The following is a 27,695-nucleotide window of genomic DNA, read 5'->3' on the forward strand; positions in this document are numbered from 1 at the left end:
CGACAAACACTACATGCCTTCCAATAGCGAAAAACGCATACACATTGGCTCAATAGCGTGGATCCTTCCAGCACACAAAATCCAGCCAACACAATATGTTGATATATAGCGCCAGCCACATAACATACCGCCTTCCCATTTCCAAACAGCGGTCTCCGAAGTTCTGTCTCCTAGACATCACAGACTAATTTACCTATGGCGTGTTTTCGTATCCAGCACTAGCCTCACACCAGAGTTCCTCTGAATCTATAAAGCAGCTCATGTGGCTAGGCCATTATTTTTTGCCAACTATATTTCTTTCAGAAAGCTAATGATGGTAATCTACAAGTAGCTCACAGTGAAACATCAGATAGGGACGCTGGGTGTTGCGTGGTGTCCTTAGGTTAGTTAGGTTTAAGTAGTTCTAGGGGATTGATGACCATAGATGTTAAGTCCCATAGTGCTCAGAGCCATTTGAACCATTTTTTTGTAAATACACAACAACTGGCTGACCCAGGCTCAGCGCTGCATCCCAACTTCAGCGAGGACACCTGATGTTGCAGGCTTTGCTGCTGGCAAAGGACGGCATTTTCGTAGCATGCTCTGCCCACACTGTCTGAAATTCAGTGCACTATGCTTTCCCACGCACACAGAAACCAGCCAAAAACAATTGTCACAGCACCATGTTAAAGGAAAGGAAATGAACATAGGAATAGTGTCGTACTGTATTTCCAGTCACTGTCATTCGATATACTTTAAATAAAAACGTTGCTCAAGGAATCTACACCGTTATCTCTCTCTAGTCACCTAATCAACCTAGACTAAATGCTATCTCCTATGTCTGTCAACATCGGCATTTCAAATATATTTGTTTAGGCGCTGCAACACCCCTGTAGTATGCTCCTCTCAATTTAATTTACACTGCCGGAAAAAAATTAATACATTCTTTCAGGTGTTTCCAATTCACTCAAGATTTATTGTTGCAACAGTGCGTGTGGAGTACGTGAAACGATTACAAAAAATGGTTCAAATGGCTCTGAGCACTATGGGACTTAACTTTTGAGGTCATCAGTCCCCTAGAACTTAGAACTACTTAAACCTAACTAACCTAAGGACATCACACACATCCATGCCCGAGGCAGGATTCGAACCTGCGACCGTAGTGGTCGTGCGGTTCCAGGCCGTAGCGCCTAGAACCGCTCGGCCACTCCGGCCGGCGAAACCATTACATTTACAGATCACTAGCACAAGCGGTTCCGATGTACCATGTACTGAAACATGTTGAAACACCCATATTAGTTCGTGGTGTAGCCTCCCCATGTGGCAATGCAAGCGCTGACTCTGGCATCCAGTCGATCGAACATATGGTAAACATCGTCTTGGGACAAGTTACGCCACACCTCCTGGCACTGTTGAAGTAGTTGTGTAAGAGTGAGTGGTTGACGACTCGCACGAGTCACTTCTCGTCCCTTAATATCCCAAACATGCTCGATTGGGGAGAAGTCCGAGGATCGTGCTGTCCAGGGAAGTTGCTAGATGTCTTGCAGAGCACGTTGACCTTCATGAGCAGTTTGTGGGGGAGCATTATCCTGTAGGAACACATGACGTTGTTGCAAGCACAGCAAAAGAACGGGTCTGACATCATTTTGCATGTACCTAGTGAGGTTAGCGTCCCCTCTAGAAAAACCAAAGGTGAAAGAGTTGTAGCTTACCGCACCCTAGGCCATAAGGCCTGTGGTGGGGCATTGTGTGTTGGACGAATGCACTCTATGAGATAGCGCTCAACATGTATGTCGTAGGAACAAACGACCATCACTTGCGTGCGAGCAGAATCTGCTTTCGTTACTGAAGACCATGGCGCACCATTCCATTTTCCAAATGATCTGACTTCACCAGTCGAGCCGTATACGTCGATACTATGGCGTGATTGGAAGACGGGCTAGAGCTGTGGGTGCCTTTAGTCACATTGCTAACAACCGATTGGTGTTGAAACGTCTAGTTTCACATACCCTCTTATCTGTGTCATCGTAACTGTACGATCTGCCACTGCTGCGCTTACAGTACGACAATCCTGGCGGGCGTTTGGTACGTGGTCGTCCAAGGCCTCATCTATGGGTATATGTTCACGTGACCACTGATATCAGCATCGTTGAACAACTGACGCAGCACGTCCAAAATAGGTGGCAATTCTCTGAAAGGACCATCCCGCTACCCAGAAGGCCACAATTTGGCCCCTTTCAAACTCGCGGAGTTGGTTATAGGAAGCACGAATGCATCTCCGTGGTACAGTTGCCCGCGTGCTTCACACGTTTGCACCACAATAAGCCTTCTGGATGCGAGCACTCCGTATTAAAGGGCAAGTACAGATGGCGCTTTGGTAACCATGCCACTACGGTATCTGCTGGCGGATGACATTGAAACCATTATCAGTACATCTACTGCCCCCAGGTGGCATATGCCACTGTCGGATCAAAATCGACATTGTCTCTTTAGGAGTACTAATTTTTTTCCGGCAGTGTGTGTGTAGAGTCACCAGACTTGGTCACTGAATTGCCTTCATAGCCATTACGGAAACAGTAAAAATCAAGCAGTGGAAAATCCAGGATGGAATGAAACAATGTTATGAAAAGGTAAGTTGCTACTCACCATATAGCGGAGATGCTGAGTCGCCGATAGGCACAACAAAATGTCTCTCACAATTAAAGCTTTCGGCCATTAAGGCCTTCGTCAACAATACGCGACACACACACACACACACACACACACACACAAGCACACGACTGCAATCTCAGGCAACTACATGGTGACTAGCAACTTTCCTTTTCATAATTCATAATACAGGAAAGAGTAACCATTTTCTGACAATCGGAATAAAGGTGCTGCGCTTAAAACTTTTCCTCGTTTAGTTTCAATTATTTACACTTTTGAACAGCAATAGTGCAATGTGTCACAGCGTCATTTCGCATGTATTTAGGATTGTTTCAAACTCTGTTTCATTTTCTAAAGAGACATGCTGATTATTTTATGCAAATTACACATACACCCTCAACTACTTCCATGCTGATTGTGTGTGCCAAAAATTCCACCACACTTCTGCAACCCCTTGAGTCTCAATTGTTAAGTACTTTAATGCTTGCCATTTGTAACTCAGTCCACTCATTTTCTCATTTCACAAACACGCTCTCAGCAGTTGATTTCTTCATACTGAGAATGTCTCCTCCATAATTCTTATTACAGACATGTAACCACGACTTATAAATCACATATGGCCATATTGACTGGTGACTCTTGATATGTCAGTAAACCGATATCTAACCATAAGTCCGTCTCTTTAGTAATTGTGCAACTCAATAGACTGTGAAAGAGTGCCAACAAACATACATTGTCTGTCCAAAAAGCGTTATCAATGCTAACCGACCACTAAAAGACAAAGAGCAGAAATGCACATGAGAGATCAACGCCTTGACTGCATAACCGCCATTGAAGCCAATGTGACATGCGAATTGAAGGAAATTCATGAGGAAAAATAAACAAGAAGAGCTTCGTGCGAGGTCAGGTGAGTACTAAGCGCGTGTCAAAGCGGTGGCCTCAGTTACAGTTGGTGGTGACTCCAATCTAGCGTTGATATGTAGGCGAAATTACACGTTTAAGTTGCGTGGTGGGTAGAAAACACCCTCCGAAATCGTAATAAAACTATTTTGCACAGTTCACTCAGGAGCCCTCTCGAAGTATTAATGTTTGCGAAAATATACTACAGCTCTTAGCAACAAATAACCTCAAGCAAACAGAGAACACTGTGACGGATACAGGGATTAGTGACCACAAGGTCGTTGTAACAAGACTGAATATCGCAACACCCAAACCCAGTAAAAATCAGTGCAAAACTTATCTCTTTAAATGCAGGAAAAATTGGCTTGACGCCCTGCTAGGAGACTGCCTCATTCCTTATGAATTAACGATGAAAGTGTGGACTAGATTCAAAGAAACAGTTTCGACAGCAATGGAGAGTTAGTAGACAAACCTTGTCAGAACACTGTTGAAGAGAGAACGAAACAAGCATGCAAAACACAAAAGAACGCAAAACCCCCAAAATTGGTGATGTTTTATAGAAGATGGCGATTTAGCGCGAACTTCAGTGTGAGATACCTTTAGTTCCTACAACGAAACTCTGTATCGACATCTGGCAGAAAATCTAGAGATTTGGGCCGTACGTGAAGTTCACCAGTCGCAAGACACAATATCTTCACTGCATAATAGTGAAGGAAATGACAGTGCCACTAAAGCGTCGTTACTGCACTAGAGAAGACGAAGTAAGTATTCCAGAATTTGTATCAATAACTGCTGTGCCACGGGGGTAGCCGCGTGGTCTGAGACGCCTTGTCACGGTCCGTGTGGCTGCCCCCGTCGGAGGTTCGAGTCCTCCCTCGGGCATGGGTGTGTGTGTGTTGTCCGTAGTGTAAGTAAGTTTAAGTTAGATTAAGTAGTGTGTAGGCTTAGGGACCGATGACCTCAGCAGTTTGGTCCCATAAGATCTGAGCACAAATTTCCAAATTTTAACTGCTGTCAAAGTGAGTAACTTAAAAGGAGGTATCTCCAGTGTAGCAAAGCGGATTAAAACACTTAATGAAGGCAAGTGTTCCGATCAAGTCCGTATACCAGTTAGATACCTTTTTGAGTACGCTGGTATACAGTGATGAGCCAAAACATTATGACCACTGCCCACCGCGACGTTGGATGTCTCCTGGTGGCGATGCGGGCACGTGGCGCGGTAAAAAAAAGTATTTCCGCGGTGCAGACACGGACGGGCATCACCCTAGTGAAGATGTGGGTGGCAAATGGGGAAATCCACTGAGATAAGCGACGCTGACTAAGGGCTGATTATTATTACGAGAAGCCTGGAAAAAGGCGAAGCTGATCGAATGTTCGTGTGCTACTGTCATGAGCATCTACAGAAAGAGTAAGGACAATAAAACTGCAGCTAGGCGCTAAATGGTTGACGTCCAAGACTTTTCACAGAATATGGGGTTCGGCGTCTTGTCTGCTCTGTAAAGTAGGATAGATGGTGATATGTGGCATCACTGCCGAAACAGCACAATGCTGGTGCACGCACAAGTGTTTCGGAGTACACCATTCATCTTACGCTGTTGAATATGGAGCTCCACAGCACGCCACCCCCATGTGTACCCATGTTGACCCAACGACGTCGTCAGTTACGATTGCAGTGGGCACGGGACCATCAGGATTCAACCGTCAGTCTTTGGAAACGTGTCGACTCTTTGGGTGAATCACATTTTTGCTACGCTAAGTCGATGGTCGTCTCCACAAACGGCATCATTGAGGTGAACGGCGGCTCGAAATGTGCAACACGCCACAGATTGTTGGGAGCAGATTTGTGCTATGGGACACATTCTTCTTCTCTTGCATGGGACCTGTGGTAGTAATCGCAAACACGCTCATTGCACCCGCATCCCTTCATGCTTGATGTCTTCCCCGACGGCGACGTCATCTTTCAGCAGTATAATTGTCCGTCTCTCGAGGCCAGAATGGTGCTACAGTGGTTTGAGGAGCATTATAGTGAACTCACGTTGATGTCTCGGCGACCAAATTCGCCTGATTTAAAGTCTATTGAACCAATCTGTATGGCTATCGGGCGCCATCACCGCCTACGCAAATCAGCTGCCCGTTATTTACGCGAATTACATTACGTGTGCGTAAACATCTAATGCCACACACCTCCAAAAATACACCAACAAACTGACGGATCCCTGATACGCAGAATCAGAGATGTATTTCATACCAAAGGTCGACAAACAAGCTATTAAGCAGGTGGTCGTAATGTTTTGTCTCATCAGTGTGTTAGCTACGTACTTAAAAACCAGATACAACCGTTAGCTCTACGGAAATCCACATGTAAAGACGAGAAAGTTGCACAGGTCACACAAATACTCACGAAATGAAATAGGGATAATTCGACAAATTACTGACCCGTATTATTGACATCGATTTGCTGAAGGATTTTGGAACGTATACTGTGTTCGAACATTATAAATTATCTTTAAGAGAAACATCTTTCGACACAGTCAGCACGGATTCAGAAGATATCGTCATTGTGAACACAACATGTCTTTCATACTTCACAAAGTAAGAAGTGCTGTTGGCAGGGGATATCAAAATAAGTCCATATTTCTATATTTCCTAACGGCTTTTGACACTGTTTCTCACAAGACATTTCCAATCAAATGCGCGCCTACGGGCTATAGTCTCAATTTTGCAGCTGGATTCATGATACCCAGTCACAAAGGTGACAGTACATAGTAACCGACGGATAGTCATCAAGTAAGAGGAAAGTGGTATCTGGCGTTTCTCAAGGAAATGTTATAGGCCCTCTGATGTTCCTAGTCTATTTAGGAGACAATCTGAGGAGAATTCTTAAACTGTTTGGAGATGATCCTGTCATTCACTCTCTAGTAAAGTTATCAGAAGTTAAAAAACAAGGTACCTGTATGGTACGATAAGTGGTAATGTGACCCTAAATAACGAACAGTGTGAGGTCATCCACATGAGTACCAAAAGGAATCCGTTAAGCTTCGATTACACGACGAATTATCAAAATCTAAAGTCAGCCTACAGTACGCTTGTCCATCCTCCGCTAGAATACTGCTGCGCGATAAGGGATTCCTTCAAGATGAGATTGATGGAGGAGACTGAAAAAGTTGGTAGAAGGGCACCTTGTCTTGTGTTATAGCGAAATAGGGGAGAGAGTCACGGATATGAAAAGTGAACTGAGGTGGCAATCACTAAAACAGAGACGTTTCTCGTTGCGGCGAGATCTTCTCAAGAAGTTTCAATCTCCAGTGTTCTCCCCTGAATGGAAAATAGTTTGTTGACACCCATTGACATAGAGAAAAGTGATCATTGTAATAAAATAAGAAAATTCAGGGCGCACACGGGATGATTCAAGTGTTCGTTCTTCCCGCGCACTGTTAGTGTGGAATGGTAGAGAAATAGTATGGAGGTTGTTCGATAGACCCTCTGCCAGGCACTTGCACTTGCACTTGTGAATTGCAAAGTATTCATGCTGATGTAGATGTCGATTTTCCTTTTAAAGTTCCTGTTCAATGAGGACAGAGCGATGTGCAGAGGCTTATTCATGTAGCAGGAACCAGTTCTTCCCACGGGCAATAAAACAGGGCGCTCGCGACGAATTGAACATTAACGGTCTCCTTGTAGCGGGCTTTGTTTACCCTTGCACGTCTGGGGTGAACTCCGCATCACAATTCGACCTGAATACAAAATCAGTCCAAGCATCACCTTGCCTTTAGACCTGTCTTGTTGCGGTTTTTCTGTTGTGACGATACTAGCATTTTCCAGGTGGCGGATTGCTGCTTCGGTTGCGGAACATGCAGGAAACATCATGTTTCGTCTTCAGTTATGATGCAGTTGAGAAATATTGGATCGTCGTCAGCACTAATGGTCAGGTCCGCACATATCTACATCTATATCTACATCCATACTCCACAATCCACCTGACGGTGTGTGGCGGAGGGTACCTTGAGTACCTCTATCGGTTCTCCCTTCTATTCCAGTCTCGTATTGTTCGTGGAAAGAAAGATTGTCGGTATGCCTCTGTGTGAGCTCTAATCTCTTTGATTTTATCCTCATGGTCTCTTCACGAGGTATACGTAGGAGGGAGCAAAATACTGCTTGACTCCTCGGTGAAGGTATGTTCTCGAAACTTCAACAAAAGCCCGTACCGAGCTACTGAGCGTCTCACTGCAGAGTCTTCCACTGGAGTTTACCTATCATCTCCGTAACGCTTTCGCGATTACTAAATTATCCTGTAACGAAGCGTGCTGCTCTCTGTTGGATCTTCTCTATCTCTTTTATCAACCCTACCTGGTACGGATCCCACACCGGTGAGAGTATTCAAGCAGTGGGCGAACAAGTGTACTCTCACCTACTTCCTTTGTTTTCGGACTGCATTTCCTTAGGATTCTTCCAATGAATCTCAGTCTGACATCTGCTGTACCGACGATCAATTTTATACGGTCATTCCATCTTAAATCACTCCTAATGCCTACTCCCAGATAATTTATGGAATTAACTGCTTCCAGTTACTGACCTGCTATATTGTAGTTAATGATAAAGGATCTTTCTTTCTTTGTATTCGCAGCCCATTACATTTGTCTACATTGGGATTTAATTGTCATTCCCTGCACCATGCGTCAATTCGTTGCAGATCCTCATGCATTTCAGTACAATTTTCCATTGTTACAACATCTCGATTTACTACAGCATCATCCACAAAAAGCCTCAGTGAACTTCCGATGTTATCCACAAGGTCATTTATATATATTGTGAATAGCAACGGTCCTACGACACTCCCCTGCGGCACACCTGAAGTTACTCTTCCTTCGGAAGACTTCTCTCCATTGAGAATGACATGCTGCGTTCTGTTATCTAGGAACTCTTCAATTCAGTCACACAATTGGTCTGATAGTCCATATGCTCTTACTTTGTTCATTAAACGACTGTGGGGAACTGTATCAAACGCCTTGCGGAAGTCAAGAAACACGACATCTACCTGGGAGACCGTGTCTATGACCCTCTCAGTCTCGTGGACGAACGGCGCATGCTGGGTTTCACACGATCGTCTTTTTCGAAACCCATGCTGATTCCTACAGAGTAGATTCCTAGTCTCCAGAAAAGTCATTATACTCGAACATAATACGTGTTCCTAAATTCTACAACTGATTGACGTTGGAGATATAGGTCTATAGTTCTGCACATCTGTTCGACGTCCCATCTTGATGAAAGGGTACAGTACCGCCCAACATTGAAAATAGGTACAACATACTTCATTATTTTTGTCAGAACAACACTTTTTTTTGTAAAATTAACTCAATTTCAATTAATACAGCGAAGCCGGATACCAGTGTGGGAAAGAATGACAATTTATTTATTTAATTGACCACATGTGCACTCCCACAAAATAAATCCCTACATCCAGTTTGGTGAGATCTGTGAAATGAATGAATGTATGGTCGTCTGCTAACCGCAGATGGTGAATGTGAATATATGATCATCTTTGAGTCGATCCTTTGGCCACCTTTGGTGGGACCAAAGAGATGAAATTTACCAGAGCTTTGAGCGCCTGAAATGTGGCTGACCAATACGATAGCAAGGTGCTTCCCCCACCTCGACAGAGATGGGAGAGGACCTAGAGAACGGCCATGTTTCAGCACTCTGCCGCTGGATCTTGTGCTGTTAAGACCTGTTTTAGTTGTGCTCCGTAATGACGAAAGAGTGGAGACATGGTATGCTTGTGGAATATTTAAGAGTAGTTTGAAATATTAATTTCTCTATTTCAGGAACTTTTGTGGGGAGAATTAAATGTCAGGCAGGTAATATTAATGGGATTGTAGTAATCTTCGGAAGTGACCAACGGTCACAATGAAACCACGTGTAGCAATAAGTTGAAATACTTCCGTGTGCGTAAGTTAAGCTGAATTACTAGCATGTGTACAATAAGTTGAAATATTTAAGAAATAGCGTGTGTACCATAACCTGAAATATTTAAGAAATGACGTGTGCAGGACTTGAAATTAGAGACGAGTACTTCCACGTGGTGAGTACTGTGTGAGTCTCAATCTGTGTATGAGACAAAGGATAAAGAGAAGTACTCGTCCATGGTATCAGTTGAGGACTCGCGTGTGTGATGTTCTTAATATTACTTTGCGTGATATGATTCCGTGTGACGCTTGATTCAAACTCTGAGAGAGAAGCAAGGTGAGTCGGCCGTCTATCCAGCAACGCCACTTGGCTTGCATTGCACAGGAAGACGTGCAAATATCTCCAGAGTTCATAGTAGGAAAGTAGAATTACAAAGTGGGGCAGTGTCGTGTGAAACTGGGATAAATACTAATTGAAGTGGGAAAGCTGAAAGCGATAATGTTGTGACTATTCTCTGTGTAGTATTTCATGTTGTAGTGTGGTGTATGTCATGTAATTTGGGTATGTGTGGTTTGCATGGGAGAGTAGCGAGGTAGTTTCAAAAGATTAGTGGGTTATGCTTGTTCCTTCGGTACCGCTCGGTCTGGAAGAAAGTTTCGTGATGATGATTGTGAGAGTCGAAGTGTGAGGTATAATGAAAGATCCACCATCCTATCCAGAAAGTGCACTGTAGCGTTCAAAATAATTACGAGACCATAATATAGAGATTCACCATTGTAAAGCCATGCCCACTGGGCGGAATTTCTCACGTGTTATTGTTGTAGGTTATAGAATTTGTGTGTTTAGGTTAGAGAATTTATCGGAATAAATAAGATAGTGAAAAGAAAAATATTGGTGACTTTTCCTTCGAATTGTATGTTGTAATAATGTCCCGAATTTATAATGTGTGCGCCATTCATATTCAGTGCGGTGGCCACGTGTCGATAAAAGCCGTTAAATAAAAGACAAAAAGAAAATGTGGTATTGCCAGTGCGTAGTGTCCAGTCAGAGTTCTGTAAATTACTGATAGTCAGATGCGTGTTTCCGTTGCGTATTAATCATATAGGAGAATAACTTGTAACTTAAGTGTTAGTACTAGAGTTCATGTTACTCGATAAATAAGAATGAATCCACTCGCTTGGCAGACCACTCATCTTGCAGGCCTGACTGCTTGATGCCACAGTATGAGCAAGGCATGTGGGTGCCTCTCATTGAAAACGGAGATGACCTGTGCCCTTTTCCAACCTTTTGGAACGCTACGCTCTTCTAGAGACATACGGGACACCGCTGCAAGAGGAGGAGCAAGTTCTTTCGCGTACTCTGTATAAAATCGAACTGGTATCCCATCAGGTCCAGCGGCCATTCCTCTTTTGAGCGATTTTAATTGTTTTGCTATCCCTCTGTCATCTATTTCGATATCTACCATTTTGTCATCTGTGCGACAGTCTTCCTCTGTGAAACAGCTTTGGAAAAAGACAATTATATTTCGGCCTTTAGCCTGTCATCCTCTGTTTCAGTACCATTTTTGTCAGTGTGTCTGGACTTTTTTTTTTTTTTTTTTTTTTTTGTTCCACCTACCGTTTTGACATGAGACCAAAATTTCTAAGGATTTTCTACCAAGTCAGTACATAGAACTTTACTTTTGAATTCGCATAGCCCTCCTCACACTACATTTCCCTTCGTGTAATTTTTGTTTGTCTGCAAGGCTTTGGCTATGTTTATGTATGCTGTGAAGTTCCCTTTGCTTCCGCAGCAGTTTTCTAACTCGGTTGTTGTACCACGGTGGCTTTTTTTCTTCTCATACGATCTTGCTTGGCACATACTCATCTAATGCATATTGAACGATGGTTTTGAACTTTGTCCACTGATAATAAACACTATCTGTACTTGAGATAAAACTTTTGCGTTGAGCCGTCAAGTACTCTGAAATCTGCTTTTTGTCACTTTTGCTAAACATAAAAATCTTACAACCTTTTTTAATATTTCTATTTTCGGCTGAAATCACCGATGCTGTAACCGCTTTATGATCGCTGATTCCCAGTTCTGCGTTAACTGTTTCAAATAGTTCGGGTCTGTTTGTCACCAGAAGGTCTAATATGTTATCGCCACGAATCGGTTCACTGTTTAACTGCTCAAGGTAGTTTTCAGATAATGCACTTAAAAAAATTTCACTGAATTCTTTGTCCCTGCCACCCGTTATAAATGTTTGAGTCTCCCAGTCTATATGCGGTAAATTAAAATCTCCATCCAAAATTATAACATGGTCGGTAAATCTACTCGAAATATTTTCCAAATTTTCCTTCACGTGTTCTGCCACAACAGCTGCTGTGCCAGGGGGCCTATAGAGACATCCAATTACCATGTTTGAGCCTGCTTTAACCGTGACCTTCACCCAAATTATTTCACATTTCGGATCTCCGTCAATTTCTTTCGATACTATTGCACTTTTAACTCTATAAACACGCCTCCCCCTTAACTATCCAGCCTGTCTCTGCGGTATACATTCCAATCCGAGTTTAGAATTTCATTACTGTTTACATCTGGTTTCAGCCAACAGTCCGTCCTTAGTACTACGTGGGCATTGTGACCGTTTATTAATGAGAGCAGCTCAGGGACCTTTCTATAGACGCTCGTGCAGTTTACTATTACCACATTAATATTGTCATTCCCCGTTGCGTTTTACCTACTGCTACTTTGTCGCGTCTCAGGAGGCGTCTTGTAGGGCCTAGGGACGGAATTCTCTAACCTAAAAAACCCACATGTGCACTCCACATGTACTCCGCTACTCTTGTGGCCGCTTCCTGCGTGTAGCGCACGCCTGACCTATTCAGGGGGACCCTACATTTCTCCACCCGATAGCGGAAGTCGAGAAATTTGCACCCCAGATCTCCTCAGAATCGTCTGAGCCTCTGGTTTAAGCCTCCCACTCGGCTCCAAACCAGAGGACCGCGATCGGTTCTGGGAACGACGCTACGAATAGTTAGCTCAGATTCCACCCCGCGAGCGGGGCTTTCCGCCTTCACCAACTCCGCCAACCGCCTGTATGAACTGAGGATGACCTCTGAACCCAGATCTCAGGTGTTATTGGTGCCGACTTGAGCAACAATTTGCAGTCGGGTGCATCCAGTGCTCTCTATCGCCGCCGGCAGGGCCTCCTCCACATCTCGGAGGAAACCCCTCGGCAAGCAGACAGAGTGAAAACTGGCCTTCTTCCCCGACCTTTCCGCTATTTCCCTAAGGGGCTCCATCAACCGCCTAACATTGGAGCTCCCAATCATTAATAAACCCCTCCCCCTGTGTGCCTACTCGGGCCTTGCTGAAGGAGCGGCCACATGTCAACTCACAGGCAGAGTGGGCGATGCCACAGGGCCAGCCTCCACATTGACCCTCCGCCACGTGCGACGCGAACACCGTTAAACCCGCCACCCCCCTTGGGGAGAGGGTGGCCCAACCGCGCCCGGTACCCGCGAAGATGTCTCGACAGCAGGGACCGTGGGTGAAGCATGTAACACCTGGGGTGTACCATGCGATGCACCAGACTCCCCACTGCCGCTACACTCCGAGGCAGCAGCCTGAAGACGGCTGACAATGGCCATCAGCACGTTCAGCTGTTCGTGAACAGTGGCCAACTCCTCCAACGTCCGTACACAGCAGTCACACATCCTATCCATCCTAAGAAATCAACAATTTACTGTAGAGAGTTAAGTAATCAACATTTAACTAGACTGCTAATTCACTAAAGGCGGCTGATGCTGACTAAACTGTGATTACTAGACACCTCTTGTTGGAAACATTGAAAGTAAACACTAACTGTCTCTGGACTGTATTCAAAACAAATACGGAATCTATGTAATACTATTACTAGTACTCGAAAAGTAAAGCTTCCTAAAAGCAAAAACACACGGAAAAAGAAGTGACAAGTAAGAAAAACACAGTTAATACTTCAACGAAATCATCACGTTGGTCTTGCTTCACGACTCCATGCAGGTAACATGTGACGTGTTCAAGTCATCAGTCGGAATCTTGTAGAACGGTCCATGGGTGACTGCTACTGCTGCTGCGAGATCGTCTACATTTTTGAGACCGGTTGACACGCGCAGATAGTGAAACCTCTTCAATGGTGAGTTCATTTCGAACCGTTTGTTGCCGACCAGTAAGCACATCGTCGTCCAGACTGTCTCCCCATTGGGAAAAATTTCGGTGCCACCTAAACACAACACTGCGAGTCAATGCACCGTCCCGTAAACGCATCATCTGAAACGCTTAGGTAGCGGTTTTGCCTGATTCTGGCAGAACCTGATATTTGTCGGTTGTCCCAACTGCGACAATCTCGAGTATCGAGGCGTGCAGTCAAATCACCGTCACAACAACCGTAATTCTGCTTAAAGTGCATTCATTCAACTATCTCTTACTGGGATGAGAGATTAACTGACAAGGTACCATATCACGACACTGTCTGTGAGCTCTAGTTGACAACACGACCGCTATGCACTCAGTCTCAGAACTTAATGACTGAACAACTTATTTGAAGCAGGCTTTCCACTTACTTATGATACACAAAAGGTGGTGTATGTTTGCACTCTCCCTCGATTTTTTGGAGTGCTTTTGCAATGCGAACTGATATCCGAATCTAAGTCTATACTTCTTTCACGTTGCGTTGTATGAGGGGAGGGGGGGGGGGGGCACTTGACTTATCCCGCACCTCATTCCACTTTTCTTGCCTCATTAGAGAATGGTGCGCCGGTAAAACGACTGTCGGGAATCATCTATAAGAGCTTCAATTTCTCAGACTTGTAGTATCTTCATCGTTTTGATAGATGTCCTTGCATAGAAGTAATATAGGTTTCTTGAAATTATTGCAACCAGTCATCTTTTATTTTGTGGCTAAGTGTGTGAACTACAGTAAAATTAACATCACTGGAAAGCCAATCAACGGATAATAATAACTCTACATGATTCCCACACTGCTGCAAACAATCAGTAAACATGTACCATCTGGTGATGAATCGCAAGGTGGTTAGAAACCGGTAATGGGATAAGAAGAACTGAAGAAAAAAAACAAAAGGCGACTGGTTGCAGTAATTTCAAGAAAATTTTACTCATCACAGTCGCAGTTTTCCTCATACATAATGCATAAAAGTTTTAGAAGTAATACTTTGTTTGACTCTTCTCGAAATGTGAGCTTTCAGTATTTTAACAGTAGGCGACTTTTTGATGCCCAGCACCAGCCACTGGAGACACATCAGCATATCAGAGATGCTTACGAAACGATTCTTTGACGATGGCCACTGTTCTTCTTTGAGTCATCTCTTCTTTCTTCCTTATTTGCATCTGGCAAGGGCCTCAGGCTGCTGCACAATACTCAAAAAAAGCCGTACAAAGCTTTCGTAAGCTACCTCATTCGTGGGTGGTTGTCATTTCTTAAAATTTTACCAGGCTTTTATCGTTCCTGCATCTAGTAGTAGGTGGTCATTTTTCAGTTTACGTCATTGTGGGCGCATTCTCCGCTAAATTTACCTGTAGAGACTGTTTGCAGTGACTGATGACATGATGTATAATTGAACAGCAGTAGTATTTCCACTTATTTATGCACATTACGTTATATCTGTTATGTCGTCTCGTTGTCTCTGTAGAGCTGTACCACGGGAAGCAAGGAGAGAATATTGTTTGATGGCCAGTATCCTCTTTCTATAACACAAACGGCATGCATAGATTAATTGGGTTCTTTATTCATAAGAATGGAAAGTTTGCTTAACTCAAAATATTCGTTGTGGTACAAGATCTTCTGTATAGTCCACGTTAGCCTCACTGCTGGTGTAGTGCAAAGTCCGATATGTTCACAATTACGGTTGCTATGTGCTACCTATCCATGTGTTAGTTGCAGAGCTAACTCCTACTGCGATTCCCGCTTGGCTGCGACTGATGACACTGGAACTTAATCGGTGCGACAGATTGCGACAGACTCCCCTCCGGTCCGTGGCGACGGTCTGAATACTGGCGGCCGAGAGGGCGTTGTCGGCGCGTTTCCTGTGTGTCTGTTGTTGGCCTCTATCTATCGTCTCGCACCTCTTTGCCGCATGGTGTGCTAGCGCCAGCTTACGCCAACACAATATTCCTTACGGTTGAGTCGACTGCCTGTCCCCATACCTAGCATTGATATTCTGGCAGCCTTCATGCATGTTGATTCTGTTTTCCAGGGGTGCCACTTTCATATACACAGAAAGCCTCATAGAGTGCTCTATAAATTTCCACCAGGTCATATATCCATACGAAAGTAGTAACAACACCATAATACTACAGGTGGGTATGCCCAAAACTGTTTATACCTTTCTGCTTTCTCTCCATTAAGAACAAAGTCTAGATCTCAATGATAGGCGGATGCTCGATGAATATTTTACTAATAGAATCCAGTACAATATACTAGACGACGAATGTCCAACAGGAAAGGAGGTAACATCGTCTGCGTCACAAGAAAGCTTGCAAGTGGGCTAGTGCCTTCGGAGATTCGACTGCCAGAGCAAGTAGCAGCTCTTCTTCTGTTTCTTCCGCCTTTGCCCCGCATCGGCGCAGGGTCGGCATCGTTAATAAGGAATTTTGCAAAGTTAATTTTAAGGGGTGGCCGGATGCCCTTCTTAATGCTATCTCATTATCTCACCGAACGGTAATGTGCTCCCCAATTGTTTGCGTGTAGTCTTGTTCATGTGGAAGTGAGTGAAAGTTTTTCGAAATGTTTGCAGATCGTGTAACCAAAGCAAGACTTTGGCGCCAGCTCAGTATTCAGCTAGTGGGATGTGGTAAAGCGCCTAAAGGCACATCCAGGCTGGCCGGAACACATATCCTTGTCGTTAATCTTCCGTGTGTATATGATCCGGGGCCGGTGCACCTCCCTGTCCCGGAAGCTTCCCCTTGAAATGACGGCTATACTGGGGGGTGCAAGTACTATCTATAAACCATGATTTAGTAACACTATACCTTGTTAAAAACAAATACCTGATGTAATAAACGATTTCGTAATGCAATATTAATTTGAAAAAGAATAGCAGATTAACTCAATAGCTTCAACTTACAAAATAACACGCAACTAATAATAAGTAGGCATATACCGTAAAACTGAACTTCAAGCGCTGTTAAAAATTACTCATAAGATCGAACAAAATAACAAGAGGATAATAGTGAGTCCGACTTTATCTCTTCTCCTGACTGTTTGAAATATTAAATGTCGTGCATATTACTTCGTTGACTCTCGCCTTCTCTGACGCAAGTAGGAATCCATTGGCGTTAGTGGGGTCTGAAATGTATCGTGCAACACGGCGGTGTGTAACCTAATTATGTCGGTGTACTGCGAGACCCTAAGAAAACTGAAAGCGCGATTTCGAAGATTTCGTTCTGACATGGAGCACCCTTCCCTTCAGCCGGCCAGAGTGGCCGAGCAGTTGTAGGCGCTACAGTCTGGAACCGCGCGACCACTACGGTCGCAGGTTCGAATCCTGCCTCGCGCATGGATGTGTGTGATGTACTTAGGTTAGTTAGGTTTAAGTAGTTCTAAGTTCTAGGTGACTGATGACCTCAGAAGTTAAGTCTCATAGTGCTCAGAGCCATATAAACCCTTCCCTTCAGCATGACAATGTCAGAGCACAAACGAACGCCGCGACATCTGCAACAATCCGACGCCTTCGGTTGACTATCATCGATCACCCCCCATACATTCCCAACTTTTTCCTATCCGATTTTCATACATTTCTAAAACTTAAACATCACCATCGAGGACTGCATTTTGATAGTGATAAAGCGATGAAGGCAGAGGTAGTGGCTCCATCAAGGAAGTCAAACATTCTACAGTGACGATATCAGCTACCTGGTTTCTTCCTGGGAAAAGTTTTTCGTGCGTAGCGTGACTGTGTTGAGAAATAAACATACAGACGTAAAGAATAAAGAAATAGAATGTTAATAAAGTTCATTTAAAAAGCTATAAGGTATAGAAAATTAGGTGGAATTACTTTTCAGCACATCCTCGAATATATCCAGTTTTATTTTATGATGACATTCTCTAGACCTTTTAGGCGCAGCTTGTATGTTGAACCATTCATGAATATTCCCGTTGTCAACGTCGCTTATGTCCGTGTATTTCCACATATCGTCTCTAAAATGACATCGGTAGAGAGCAGTGTCCCCGCTAAGGCGAAGGTACGAGTTCTGAACCTTGCCCCGACACTCAGTTTTAACCTGCTTGAAAGTTTCAAACCAGTGTTCCTTGGTTGCAGGGTGAAGATTCGTTCTGGGCGTTATCTCCCAGGTTTTTGCATTCATGAGATTTATTGATTGCTCAAAATTCACGGTAAATATAAAGGAAACCTGTGTGTCGCCCGCTGCTGGAACGAGTGCAGTACCTATGTCTCCGATAGTACTGACACAAATGAATTTCTAATGATCCACACTTAATTCGGCGGCGATCTGGCTCACAGCCGACCGCTGATCTCTGCGTATGACTCAGTCGAGGTAACGTGAACACTTGAGGCCATCCTGTGTTACTATTTAGACGTGTGGAAAAATTTCTTCCGCGAAGTATACGATCCATCCTAGATACTGTAATGGAAACTGTTTATTGTGTGATATCTGATATATTAGGTCTACAACTTTGCTTCCGCCGTTTTGCAATAGACAGCAGTAGTGGAAGGTAGTGGTGCAAGTCGTTTGTCGTCAGTGTAATATAGTAAGCGTAGGCATTTGAGAACATAACGCCATCAAAATATCAGTCGATTTTTGATTGCATCATAAAGTTATTCTCGACTGAATACGTTAACTTATGAGCCCATTTCTCGTCGTCTGCGGGAGGCTTTAATTTTCTGCTTTGATATGAAGAAATCTGCGGCTGAGGCTCATAAGAAGCTGGGTAAGACCTGTGATGAGACGCCTGTTAGTGACAGAACTTCGCAGAAAATGGTTTCCATGCTTCAAGAATGGTGTTTTTGACGTTGAAGACCGGCAAGGTTGTGAATGAGAGAAAACTTTCGAGGCCACTGCAACCGACGGGAACTATCACAGGAGATCGTTATCGAAAGCAACTGATGTGTTTGAGCCGAGCACTGAAAGACAAACGACCACACGACAGCGATAGACATGAAAAAATGATTTTGCAGCATGACAGTGCACGGCCCCATGTCGAAAATCCCGTCAAAACGTACTTGGAAACGTTGAAATGGTAAGTTCTACCCCACCCGCTGTATTCTCCAGATATTCCTCCCTCTGACTGACACCTTTCTCGATCTATCACACACGACCTAGCTGATAGCACTTGCGGTCATATGAACAAGTGCAAAATTGGACCGATTCATGGTTCTCCTCTAAAGACGCCCAGTTTATACACTGCGGGATTCGTATGCTGCCCTAAAGCTAGGAAAAAGGAGTGGACAACGATGGCCAAAACTTTGAATCGTAAATTTTTTGTAAGTTTTTCACAGTAAAGTCTCGGACACCGAGTAAAAACGACGGAAGCAAAGTTGTAGACCTAGTAATACGACCAACATGTCTATCACCTATTATCATCCCACATTCAAAGTCGATTAACTCGTACCATACACCCACCTTTACTACATATAAATCTCTAATACGTGGTCGTGCGGTAGCGTTCTCGCTTCCCACGCTCGGGTTTCCGGGTTCGATTCCCGGCGGAGTCAGGGATTTTCTCTGCCTCGTGATGGCTGGGTGTTGTGTGCTGTCCTTAGGTTAGTTAGGTTTAAGTAGTTCTAAGTTCTAGGGGACTGATGGCCATAGATGTTAAGTCCCATAGTGCTCAGAGCCATTTGATCCATTTTTGAAAGTATTTAAGTGGAGCAGAGACGGATGGGAATAGTTTTACCGACGATATGACCCCAAACGGGGAAAGCAACTGACATAAGCATCTTTGCCAAAGGGCAAATTTTCATGGCCCGGCGCCTGAGAACGAGCATATCAGAACGGCGAAGCTGGTGACTGTTAGCGTTCTACTGCCGCGAGCGCCAATGAAAAGTGATTGACGGACGGTGAAACCGCTAGTAGGCGACAACGTGTTGGACGCTACGCCTCATCATAGAACGAGGAGGTCGGAGCTTGCCTGCCGTGTAAAACTAGGTAGACGCTATCTGTGTCATACCTGACGACAGAGTACAGTACTGCAGCAGGCACCAGTGTTTCGAAGCACACTGTGAAGCACACATGGCTCAACATGAGGCAACGCAGCAGACGACCTCTATGCTTCCCCATGTTGATTCAACGGCATCGCCAACTAAGACTGTAGTGGGCACATTATCATCGAAACTGGACCGTGGAACAAAGGAAACATGTCAGCTGTTTGCATGAATCACTATGGGACTTAACTTCTGAGGTCATCAGTCCCCTAGAACGTAGAACTGCTTAAACCTAACTAACCTAAGGACATCACACACATCCATGCCCGAGGCAGGATTCGAACCTGCGACCGTAGCGGTCACGCAGTTCCAAACTGCAGCGCCTAGAACCGCTCGGCCACTCCGGCCGGCCGTCTGAAGTAGTGTTGGAGGGAACTGACACCATGAATTCTGCAGGGCTGTCCATAAATCCGTAAGACTAAGAGGGGGTGGACATCTTTTATGAACAGCACTTTGCAAGGCATTCCAGATATACTCAATAATGTTAATGTCTGGGGAGTTTGGTTGCCAGCGAAAGTGTTTAAACTCAGGAGAGTGTTCCTGGAGCTACTCTGCAGCAATTGTAGACGTGTGGGGTGTCGCATTGTCCAGCTGGAATTGCCCAAGTACGTCGGAACGCACAATGGACATGAATGGATGCAGGTAATCAGACAGGATGCGTACGTACGTGTCACCTGTCCGAGTCGTGTCTAGACGTATCAGGGACCCCATATCACTTCAACTGCACACGCCCCATACCGTTACTGAGCCTCTAGAAGCTTGAACAGTCCTCTGCTGCCGCATGGTGTCACCGCCAGACACCACACTTGCTAGGTGGTAGCTTTAAATCGGCCGCGGTCCATTAGTACATGTCGGACCCGCGTGTCGCCACTGTGTGATCGCAGACCGAGCGCCACCACAAGGCAGGTCTCGAGATACGGACTAGCACTCGCCCCAGTTGTACGGACGACGTAGCTAGCGACTACACTGACGAAGCCTCGCTCCTTTGTCGAGCAGATAGTTAGAATAGCCTTCAGCTAAGTCAATGGCTACGACCTAGCAAGGCGCCATTAGTAACATTGCATGTATCTAAAGAGCCTCACTTGTATCGCCACAATCTCCAGATGTACCAAAAGGATGGATTAAAGTTAAGTATTCCAGAAGCTACGTACTTTTCTTTATAGCATTCATTACGTATCCTGTTTCAGACCTCACGCCATCCTGCTTTAGCTTAGCGCGTGCCTTTCGGCTTCCTCTCATTGTGTCTAGGCTGTCTTGTCTAGACACAACACAGGGTCCATGGAGTCCTGAGGTTGTCTCCATACTCGTACATGTCCATCCATCCACTCGATACAATTTGAAACGAGACTCGCCTGACCAGGCAACATGTTTCCAGTCATCAACAGGCCATTGTCGGTATTGGCGGGTGCAGGCGAGGCATAAAGCTTTGTGTCGTGCGGTCATCAAGGGTATACCAGTGGGCCTTCGGCTCCGAAAGCCCATATCGATGATGTTTCGGTTAATGGTTCGCGCGCTGACACTTGTTGATGGCCCAGCACTGAAATCTGTAGCAATTTGCGGAAGGGTTGCACTTCTGTCACTTTGAGCGATTCTCTTCAGTCGTCGTTAGTCCCTTTGTTGCAGGATCTTTTTCCGGCCGCAGCGATGTCGGAGATTTGATGTTTTACCGGATTCCTGATATTCATGGTACACTCGTGAAATGGTCGTACCGGAGAATCCCCACTTCATTTCTATCTCGGATATTCTGTCCCATCGCTCGTGCAGCGACTGTAACACCACGTCCAAACTCACTGAAATCTTGACAACCTGTCATTGTAGCAGCAGTAACCGATCTAACAACTGTGCCAGACGTGTTCTAAAGACGTGGCCGACCGCAATGCTGAATTGTGCCTGTCTACATTTCTCTGTGTTTGAATACGTAACCCTATACGAATTTCTTTGGCGCTTCAGTGTGTTTACAGTACAATGTTGTCACCAATAGGTTTCCAACTGTCTGTCTTTGAGTTGAATACTATCGCCAAATTGTGTGTTATTGACTATGGCCAGTAAACAAAACATTCAACACCCATTACTTATTAAATCAGGGCAGAGGTATACTAAAATACATGCGTAAACTCATAATCAAAAAAATATTAGTTTTTAAGACAGGAGACAGTTACGCAGTCATCATGTCAGAAAAGGTCTACACATTATATAGCGACGACTTTATTAAGCTCCCACGTGATAAAGGATTAGAAGCTGCGAAGGGTGTTATCATTTAGAAGTCTGGTTGTCATCAGATGGTAGAAAACGGATGATATGAAAAACCAAATTATTCCAGAGTAAATGTGCAATACTTCAACTGAAATAGGAAAACCATAAATACTGCCTATAAGACCATAGCTGAAAACTTGGCTTTTTAGTACCTAAGCTGCAAATACTTGAGAACTAAAGAAGATTACTCGCATTGGAAATGGACTTCGGAAACAGAAGGTAGATCGAGACGACTTGGCACGGTCAAGATACATTTCAGCAAACAACTGCACCACTGACCTAAAGGTTTGGTGACGTTTCCCCTAAACAAAATCCATATCCTCTTCTTCGACTGTCGTGTACACTGTAAAAATCTGCATAGTTTCACGAGCTATTGTCTGATCGCTACAACAGCAGAGGGCTTCAGCGGCACGGGTTAAATACGAAACGAATACCTGGCACAACTGTTTGCTCACATTTGGAACAGTAGTGAGGGTGTTCCTACGACCTCTCAGCTTTACGACAGGTCAGTGGTTTGAGACGGTATATCTTGTTGTTATTTCGTAAATTTCCACGCATGCCACGTCCTTCCGGTACTCTTCGAAAGCACTTTCAACTGCCACAGAAAAAGTTAGATACTTCCATTAAAAATAATCCGTTATAATTCGACGGTTATAAACGTTAACAATTACTGTCGTGCATCAGAAAAATTCGGCAAGGTGTCAGTTGTTACAAGTAAAAATCACACCTGTATACATTTACTCGTTTTGGATATATTTTGTTTCGAGTGACTCAACTTGGGTGTATCAGTCTGTATGTTCAAAAGTTTGTGGGAGGATTTTCAACTATAGTGTAAAGGAAAAAAATATACCTTTTTCACCTTTTTTACGTCTTCATGGACCACGTCACGAAGGATCTGTGGGAAGAGTGTTAGCGTGTCCATTCTTTCCAAGAGAATTTTTTTTTTTATTTTGCGCTTCATTGAAATTGTGCACACTATGGTTCTATGGAACGATCAGAGTATCTACCTCCTGGTAATCGCATAACAGAGTTGGTTGTTAAGTTCGAAGCAAACTATTTCACCAGAGTGCAGGTTTATATTAAAACAAAGACAAAAGACAAAACCACGCAGTGTCAGTATTTGAGTGCATTCACATATATAGAATCTAGACGAAGACGTGATCCTAAAACAGTAAATAGAGACTATCGAGCTTACTCATGCAAATATGTACACATCAAAAGAGTTTTGCATCATCCCGGTTCCCAGAACTCCTGACGATAGACGTTGACTATGGATATTGTATCACAGTCCCTTTGACTGTTCAGAGATGTCACTAAACCCGCCCAAAGATGTAAACAACCATGCATGAGAAGCGCCTCTTACACGGAGGAGTTCCAACAGCCGATCAGTTCCAGTCATTCCATCAGGAAGGAGGTACACGGCTCGTGTTGTCTGTAGTTAACCATGCCTAGACGGTCAGTACCACGGTTCGATCCGTCCGCATTGTTATTTTGTACCAGAAAGGGCTCTCAACAAGAGAAGGGTCCAGGCGTGTCGGAGTGAACCAAAACGGCGTTGTTCGGACATCGTGCTACCTACGGATTATGGCTCTGAGGAACCCTGATAGCAACGCTTTTCGTACAGCCACAGGACGTCTTGTTACAACTCAAACTGTGCGCAATAGGCTGCATGATGCGCAACTTCAGCCCCGACGTCCATGGCGATGTCCATCTTTGCAGCCACGACACCATGCAGCGCGGTATAGATGGGCCCAACAACGTGCCGAATGGACCGCTCAGTATTGGCATCACGTTCGCTTCACCGATGAGTGTCGCATATACCTTCAACCACATAATCGTCGGAGACGTGTTTGGAGGCAATCCGGTCAGGCTGAACGCCTTACACACACTTTCCAGCGAGTACAGCAAGGTGGAGGTTCCCTGATGTTTTGGAGTGGCATTATGTGGTGCCGACGTACGCCACTGGTGGTCCCGGAAGGCGCCGTAACGGCTGTACGATACGTGAATGCCATTCTTCGATCGATAGTGCAACCATATCGGCAGCATATTGGCGAGGCATTCGTCTTAATGGAAGACAAGTCGCTCCCTCCATCGTGCACATCTTGTGAATGACTTTCTTCAGGATAACGACATCGCTCGACTAGAGTGGCCAGCATGTTCTCCAGACATGAACACTATCGAACATGCCTGGGGTAGATTGAAAAGGGCTGTTTATGGACGACGTTACCCACCAACTACTCTGGTGGATCTACTCCCAATCGCCGTTGATGAGTGGGACAATCCTGACCAACAATGCCTTGATGAATTTGTGGATAGTATACCACGAAGAATACACGCATGCATCAATGCAAGAGGACGTGCTACTAGGTATTAGAGGTACCGGTGTGTACAGCAACCTGGACCACCACCTCTGAAGGTCTCGCTGTATGATGGCACAACATGCAATGTGTGGTTTTCATGGACAATAAAAAGGGCGGAAATTATGTTTATGTTGATCTCTATTCCAATTTTCTGTACAGGTTCCGGAACTCTCGGAACCGAGGTGATGCAAAACTTTTTTTTAAGTGTGTAGGATGAGGTAAGGTGACTTCGAGATAACAGATTTTGTCACATGATGGATAAGAAGATGTGTCATTGACATTTGGCAAGTCTCTGCTCGGCTCCCCCCGTCGGAGGTTCGAGACCTCCCTCGCGCATGGGTGTGTGTGTTGTCCTTAGCGTAAGTTAGTTTAAGTTAGATTAAGTAGTGCGTGAGCTGAGGGACCGATGACGTAAGCAGTTTGGTCCCATAAGACCTTACCATAAATTTCCAAAATTTCCAAAAGTCTCTGCTAAAAACGTCGTCATAATCTTCATTTTCAATCTAGGTCATACATTTTTATCATTTTTCCCTTCATATATCACGGTCTTGTCTCTATTTTCGTTTTTAACTTTTCAGTTCTAGAGGGACTTTTCATGGATGTTTACACTGTTGGTGTTCGTTCAATATTCTGCTATCTTTCGATTTCTTTTGTGCGATGGCTATAAAATTTTCTGTTCCAGCATCAACATTTTTCATTCTGCCGGACGTATTATATCGATTAGTAGCTATTAAAATTTTCACGTCCACAATTTAGCAATGCCAATAGTTCCTGTTTAAATTCAATGATGTAGGTTCTTACAGCAGTGTCAGAGTAGTAACCATCTTGAAAATTTTCAGACATGTCTTTTTACGTGTTTTATTGTTTAGATGTTTACTGGTTTCATCGCCTTCCTCTTAAGCCCCCATATCGTGGACATAATACGTACAACATTCAAGTTTTTCATTATGTTTCATTTGTGCTTATGTTTTCATAATGACAGTTTTACTTCAAAAAAGATTTTTGTCTCAGAGACACTATTACCTATTCCCTAGCCGATATTTTCACACCGTATTTGTGACATGTGTTGTGTTCCTATTTCGAAGTCATTTTCTCCTCAGAATACCAATGTGAAGTTGTCAAAATAAGAAACTGATTTGTGCGTAGAGAACTGATTCAACTGTATCCATAAAATAATTACTTTATCTTTTCTGTAGAACCAGACATCTATCTGTATTTAAAAAGGAGAGCATAAATTGCATGTTTGTCTCAGACCTTCCTTTATAATTATTAGTTCTGCTAACTTGCCACCACCATCAATCACAATTGCTTTATTTACATAAATAATATTAGCTTGAAAATGAGAGGCTACTGTTATTGTTGATGATTCATGATGTCCCATTTTTTTCCTTTGATTTTCTTAAAGCCTTTCTCGAAGTCAGCCAAAGATGAACGTGTTTCTAAGTTGACTCCTTATTTTTTTGACACATTGAAGCAAAAAGATATTGCATTGCACGGGAACACGTTTCCCTGAAATCCATTTTTTTCCTCAGTGAGTTGCTTATCCGACGAACTGCGTAGATCATATACAGGCGTAACAATTTCGTTCCTCGCCTGATGTTCGTGATGAAAAGAAGGAAAAAATACAATAACAGAAAACACATTCGTGAAATCCGTAAATGTTGCGCAGACAACTTATTCCTTCTGTACTGCGTACACACGATTGCGTAATTCTGTCCGAAAGTGAAGTTTCTGCTCATTATTTTGTCAAAGTTCATACGCAAATCGGAATGAACTCCATGAAGCACTATTCTGCGTAATTCTGTCCGAAAGTGAAGTTTCTGCTCATTATTTTGTCAAAGTTCATACGCAAATCGGAATGAACTCCATGAAGCACTATTTTATATTACATCCAGTTCCCGAAACTGACACTAACAAGTCAATAAATAGATTGTGTGCGACATTAGGTGATGTCTTCTGTTTCAGGCGTTGTCTGCCAGGAAGAAGACTTGACGTGTATGAATTCCTACTGATCCGGCATAGTCGCTTCCCATCTGTGCAGGAAGACATCAAGATCACTATCGCCTGGCGCAATGGTGAGTGAAAGGTTTAATTTTCTTTCCCCATATGTTGGAATGTTAGCAAGAAGGTACTTCACCGACATAGTAACTGAGAATAATTTTTGAGTTTTGCTATAAGCGTCTGAGTGTTAAGAAAATAATTACCCCTACCATCAAATAGCGCACAAAGGAAAAGACGCTGCTTATAGAAGTGGGAACCTACCCTGTCCAATCACATTGTGACTAACTGTCAAAAGGCTGAAAATCCACCTTTTGGAGCGCGGACCGCTGCGCAACGTGTAGAAATAGTCAGCGAGGTTCTGGAACGAAACGACAGTGATGTAGAGTGATACAGACTCCAGGATACTGGCAGCTGTGCTAGTTTTCTCGGTTTAGGAGCCATGGCGCAAAAAGCCCGATCGAGATGGTCCCGCATATTCCCGTTTGTGTTTTAATCCGGAGAATTTGGTGGCCAGGGAGTACGGTAACTCATCCTGCTGCTCTTTGCACCTCGCATGTAGTCTGAAAGCTGTGTGACACTTTGAATTGTCTTGCTGGTAGATGCCATGATGCCTAGGGAAAATAAATTACATGTAGGGGTCACCATGGTCACCAAGAATGGATCACAATGACGAGATCACCCAGGGAATGTCCTCCCCCCTGTGGCCTCCGGACGATTGTTGCAGGGTGTTTTGCTTTCAGATGCTTCACGCCGTACATGCCAACGGTCATTTCTGCAGTGGAGCATAAAACGTGATTAATCTGTAAAGGTCACCTGTCGCCACTCAGTGGATGTCCCGTTGTGGTACTGGCATGCAAATTCTAGCCTTCGTTGCTGATGAACCGCAGTCAGCATGAGTACATGATCCAGGACCTGTTACGCAGGCCGACACACAGAAACATTTGCTGAATGCTTGCTGACGAGACACTGTTGGTAGGCCCTTGGTGCATCTGGGAGGCGATGGCCACATTAATATGCCATCTCCTTGAGCTCCACCCGTACACACCTCTGAAGCCGTTGTTCATCCTTATCTTGAATGGCCTGGGGTGCACCACAGTTGCCCCGGCGCCTGTTTTGGATAGCGGCATTTTGCCATTCGCTGTATACTTTAACCACGGCAACACGCGAACAGTTTCGGAACTTAGCCGTTTCGGAAATACTTCCACCCTTGGCCCGAAAACCAATGATGATGCTCTTCTGGACGTCTGATAAGTCGCTCTGTTTCAAAATTATGACAGCGACTGCACTGCTTCCCCCAGACAGTCTTTATATACTTTCCACTGCTAGTGCTGTCATCTGACGTCTGTGTGTGGTTATTACACGTTGAAATCGAACGAAAGCGATGGTCACATTAATATGCCTGTATCGTGTACTTCACTACACACATCTCCTTGAGCTCCATTAGACT

The 27,695-nt window shown here is 44.2% G+C and overlaps 1 long non-coding RNA gene across 2 annotated transcripts in view; it reads left to right on the forward strand.

Annotated features, from left to right (window-relative positions):
* The window catches only part of LOC126469577 (uncharacterized), a 305,340-nt gene that overhangs the window by 87,579 nt on the left and 190,066 nt on the right, over nucleotides 1-27,695 (forward strand). For both annotated transcript variants that reach the window (XR_007586022.1, XR_007586023.1), the window contains exon 2: nucleotides 26,213-26,322. This is a non-coding gene — a long non-coding RNA (uncharacterized LOC126469577). The remainder of the gene's footprint in view (nucleotides 1-26,212; nucleotides 26,323-27,695) is intronic.

Source organism: Schistocerca serialis, chromosome 3 (assembly GCF_023864345.2).
Source record: "Schistocerca serialis cubense isolate TAMUIC-IGC-003099 chromosome 3, iqSchSeri2.2, whole genome shotgun sequence".
NCBI classification, from domain to species: domain Eukaryota; kingdom Metazoa; phylum Arthropoda; class Insecta; order Orthoptera; family Acrididae; genus Schistocerca; species Schistocerca serialis.